Genomic DNA, 5,773 nt, shown 5'->3' with positions numbered 1-5,773 from the left:
TAAGGCTGTCGCTCAGAACAACATCCCCTCCGTCCCCCTCCCCAAGGAGATGGTTTCTCCCATGAATTAGCATCAGACACAAACAGAAGATACTAAACTCAGCCAAATAAGCCGCATGAAAAGTATTTAATTTCAAACCAAAGCTATTGTAATACCAGATATTATAATAATAGATCAGAATTTTCACATATTACAGAAGCATATAGAGTTAGAGAGTAAACCAAAGTAATTCAATTCATTGAATATTAATCTATAGCCAACTGCTGATAATGTTTAGGTTACTTTCAGTGATTCACTCATGCACTCACAAATTTATGTCTGGGACCGTGAATAAATTTCTACTTGTCTTATTTGTCTCGTATTAAAATAATTCTGCTTAGGTTTGGAGTCAGGATGTCACATTGTATAAAAGGCTACTGGAAAAATAAATCACAAAGTAAGTATATTAATATAAAATAGTAGAATCCGTAATTTAAAAAGGTGTGTCTTATTTGTTAACTTTTTTTTAACCTTAATTTTTGTTCATATGTGCAAGTCGGCATGAGTTGTTGAAAACATCGATTTTGTGTCATTCATTTGGCACTTTATTGACGGTCCCTTGTTGAAAACCTGCATCTGGAGTTAATGTCGAGTATCTAACTTAAAATTAGCCTTTACTGCAATACTAGCAAACTGTAAAGAATACAAAACCATTTACAAGATTTCATAAAAGTGCTTTATGTGATTTATAATTCCCTGTAATTAAAAATGGATTGAATTGATTCAGATTCATACATCATTCATACATAAAAAGAAGATACACAGTGCAAGTGCTCAGTGGTTAAAGGCATTGTGCTATTGTTCTGAAGGTTATGAACTTATATTCTATCATTCTGATGCTGCCTTTGTCCTTTGTCTTTGGTTGAAATCCTGATGATAACAGCATATGCCTAATTATGTACACATCTGAAGTTATGTAGAAAACATAAAATATAAATGAAATTTTACGTTTAATACGTTTGCATACCGCAGGTGGTATTTCAGTTCATCAGTCTGTGCAGCATTACACACTGTGCATGGGCAACACACATACATACACACAAACATAATAAATAAAACTGCAGGAATAGAAATAAAGGCTACTAAAATATGCACTATGTACATTTATATGTGCAAATGCAGAATATTAACTTATTTGCACAGTGGTACAGTAACATGCAAACTGAGTGCATCTTCATTATTTTAGAAGTATTATTAACAGTAATAAGCAATGATAATAATGGGGCAGTAACATTATGTTAGCAATGTTAGCAGTTTCATTGTGTTATCATTACAATATTAAAATAAGCAAATTATTATTATTAAATCCATTTTAAAACAATTGAAAAAAGTCATTAAAGAACACTTGATAGCATATAAAAAGAATGTTGGCTATCTGTGCTTTTTGTCTCAATCTACATTGAACAATGTTGACAACCAGAGGATGCCAAAGACGGAGTCTTTACTGTATGTTATGCTTACGGTATGCTTACTGCTCACTGCTTTAGTTTTTACCTTTTTAACTTCTTGTTAGTGTTTTTAAGCCCTGTCTCCAGTGTATGTCTTTGCTGATTAGTCTTTGTGATTATCTGTGTACTTCAAACACTGAGCCTCATGTTACTTTCTGGATTACCTTATTTGTTGAAACTCTGCTTGTCTCTACAGTACTTTTCCCTTTGGTTTTGTCTTGCTGCACTTATTTTTGTATTCTTGACTTTGGATCTGTTTTTGACCTTGATTTTTGTGAATTGTGATATTTGCTTATGATTTTTTCCTGATGTTTATCACATTTCCTGAATGTGATGAATGCAAGATTTGTAAAGAAGACAAAAATAGCGTCATGAGAAACCCAGCACAAACTTAAAAACACATTCAAAAAACAAAGTAGCAAAACACATAAATCCACAAAACAGGGCAGAAGTCAAAACACAGTGAAATAAGTTAAAGAAAACATGTCTCAGAATCGCAGGCAAAAAAAAAAAACAATACTTTGCAAAGTTCTAATGGTATGAGTGTGCTTATATAGCAGTGACCTGGAAGTGCTGAGCAGTGACCCAGAAGTCCTAGTATTCAGGAAAGGGTTCCATCTGGTGGGATGAGACCAGCCACCAAGAACCTCAAGGTGAGCCTACCTTCCAGTACAGTCTTCTCGTTCCAATACAGATTGGCTATGCTAATGTAGTTTGTCCTCTCTTAGCACTCATTCACAAACAACTCATTGAGGAACTACATCTACCCAGGGAGCCCTGGGCTACAGCCCTAGCACAGATCAGAGAGGCATGTATCTTCACTGAACTAAACCGAAGCACCTACTTTCTTATTTTCATACGGGAGTAGAACAAGTGTAAGACACAATTTCTGACCACACAGGGGCATTGCAAATATCTGGTCATGCCATATGAGGTAACAACTTCACCTCTCGTTTTTTAATCCTTTGTGAATGAGGTATTCAGAGACTTACTGCACCTCATAGTCTACATTCATGACACTCTAATCTACTCCCCGGACCTGCACACACTTCAAATACGTACGCCAAGTCCTCACCTGGTTACTGCATCATCAGCTTTTTGCTAAGGCAGAAAAATATGAGTTCAACCAATACAACATAGCATTCCTCTGTTACATAATTAGCCACCAGGGAGCGATAACTTGCATAGTCCTCCCCAGCCAACATCCAGGAAACCTTCAGAAATTCCTTGGTTTCGGCAAATTCTACAGGAACTATAGCATGGTATTTAGCGTGCATGGTATAATATTTACATATATTTTTTTTAATGAATTAAATATAGAAAATATAGTCACACTGCCTCATTTGGAATTAGACCATTCTCATTTTGTTTAATTTGTTTGATCTCATTTTGTTTAAAATGCACCTCAGATACAATATTTGCAATTTGCCACGTCACTGCATTAAACATACACTGATGTCTGCTACTGCAGAGAGATTAACCCTAGATATTAATACACCAATTAGCATAGAAGGAAAGCCTTCAGAGCTACAAAAAATGTCTTATTGCTGCTAGATCAGCATATCTCTTTAGCCTAACTGAAGATAACAAAAATAATCTGAAATTTTTATTTAATACTGTAGCAAAATTAACTAGGAATAAAAACACTGTTGAGTGCCAATCATTTATTTGTAGCAGCAATGACTTCATTAATTATTTCAGTGGAAATATGTATAATATCAAACAGAATTCCATTATTCCATCTATATTCCATCTATTCCACCTAAATTCCATTAGTATGTGGACTTTGCAACAAGAGGGGAAAACACGCTGGATCTTGTTTACACAAACATTCTCGGCACGTACTGTTCAGGGCCCCGCCCCCACCTCGGCTACTCAGACCACATCTCTGTTACGCTAATTCCAGCATACATACCACTCACCAGACGCTCTAACCCAGTTCTGAAGCAGGTGAAAACCTGGCCATCAGGAGCCACTTTTGCTCTTTAGGACTGCTTTGAGTGCACTGACTGGAACATCTTCAGAGAGGCTGCAACCAACGGTGATTCCATCAACTTGGAGGAGTACACAGCATCTGTGGGCAGCTACATCAGCAAGTGCATTGATGACTTGACCGTCTCCAAGACCATCACCACACACTCCAATCAGAAGCTGTGGATGACTGGTAAAGTGTGTGCGCTGCTGAAGTCTAGAGTCCTAGCCTAAGAACAGCAAGGGCCAAACTGTCCCAAGCCATCAGAGAAGCAAAGCGCGCATATGCCCAGACAATCCGACTTTTACGCTTGATTTGAGGTGCAGAACAATGTAGCGACCATCCCTCCCCCCAACGATCAGGTACTGTCTATTACTGTCTATCCACAGCCGACATGAAGAGGTCTATGCAGAGTTAACCCATGGAAAGCTGTTGGACCAGACAACATTCTGTGCAGAACAGTTAGCGGATTTCTATGTGCCTCAAAACAACCTCCATCGTCCCTCTGCCAAAGAAGTCTACAGTGTTCTGCCTCAATGACTATCGTCCCATCGCACTCACACCCATTGTAATGAAGTGCTTCAAGAAACTCACTCCATGGACGATGCCATTGCCACAGCCCTTCATTTAGCCCTCTCCCACCTGGACAATAAAGACACTTACGTACGAATGCTGTTTATAGACTTTAGTTCAGCATTCAACACAATCATCCCTCAGCACCTGATTGAGAAGCTGAGTCTTGACCGTGGTGGTCACTCATTAATAAGAACGAGTCAGCATACAGAGGGGAGGTGAAACAGCTAACTGCCTGGTGTAGCCAACAACCTGTCTCTGAATGTTGATAAACTAAAGAGATGGTTGTTAACTTCAGGAGAGCACAGAGCAACTCCTGAACATCGGCAGATCCTCTGTAGAGATCATCAAGTTTTTGTTGGTGTCCATCTAGCGGAGAACTTCACCTGATCACTCAGCACTAGCTCCATCACTAAGAAAGCCCAGCAGCATCTCTACTTCTTACGAAGCCTGAGGAAAGCCCATCTCCTTCCCCCATCCAGACTGTTCTATGTTTTATAGAGGGACCATTGAGAGCATCCAGACAGCATCACTGTCTGTTTTGGGAACTGCGCCATCTCGGATCGCAAGATCCTGCAGCGGTTAGTGAGGACAGCTGAGAAAATCATTGAAGTCTCTCTTCCCTTTATCATGGACATTTACATCACACGCTGCATCCGCAAAGCCAAGTGCATTGTGGATGAACCCACACACACTCTTCGCCTACCTGCCGTCTGGAAAGAGCTACTGAAGCATTTGGGCCCTAAAGGCCAGACTCCTCAAGCCATAACACTCCTCAATAACTGAACTGAACTGTACTGAGCACAATACACACACACGCACTTTAACTGTATGGACAGCACTGAACTACACCAAATACACACTCTTCTGATACACATGATACATGTAGACAGCACCACCCAAATCAAGCTGTTAACATGCTGTTTTTGCACATTGTTTTTGCTCTTTGCTGTCTTTCACGTTTCAGTCGATTGCTGTTTTGCACAATACATTACATTCCAAAATGTCCTCATATAAGTGCTACTATAATATGTGTTCATTCCAGTATTTCTGCACATGCAATATAGAACATACAGTATGTACACTGGTCAGCGCTGCTTTTGTGTATTGTCTTTTGTGTATTGTCTTTTGTGTAATGTCTTTTTGTCTTTTGTCTTGCACTGTTTGCACCAGGTTGCGCATCTGCCCTTTATGTGACTACGACTAACTTACTTAAGTCCTTACCTCTGTCTTTGTTTTATGTAGCACCTGAGTCCTGTAGAAACGTTGTCTAATTTCACAGCTTCTTGACTCTTGACTTTTGATCTTTTAAGCTAGCAAACCTCTGATTAAAAAAACAAACCTTGACCCAGGCCAGCCGTCCAACTATAGGCCAATATTAAACCTCACCTTTATCTCCAAGATCCTAGAAAAGGTTGTAGCACAGCAGTTATGCTCATACATACATAGGAATAATATTCAGTCTGGATTTAGGCCTCATCATAGCGCAGACAGCACTGGTTAAAGTTGTAAATGACCCGTTACTGGCCTCTGATCAGGGTTGTGTCCCCTTGCTGGTGTTGCTTAATCTTAGTGGAGCATTTGATACTATTGACTATGCTATTTTACTTGATATGCTAGAACATGTTGTTGTTGTTGAGGACAGCCCTCTCCTGTCTCAGTTCTTATTTCACTGAACGTTATCAGTTTGTAGATCTAAATGATGACTACTCTAAACATACTAAGGTAATGTTTGGTGTTC

The sequence above is a fragment of the Tachysurus vachellii genome, chromosome 10 (assembly GCF_030014155.1).
Source record: "Tachysurus vachellii isolate PV-2020 chromosome 10, HZAU_Pvac_v1, whole genome shotgun sequence".
NCBI classification, from domain to species: domain Eukaryota; kingdom Metazoa; phylum Chordata; class Actinopteri; order Siluriformes; family Bagridae; genus Tachysurus; species Tachysurus vachellii.
The sequence above is the reverse complement of the archived record's forward strand: the minus strand, read 5'-3'. Positions refer to the sequence as shown.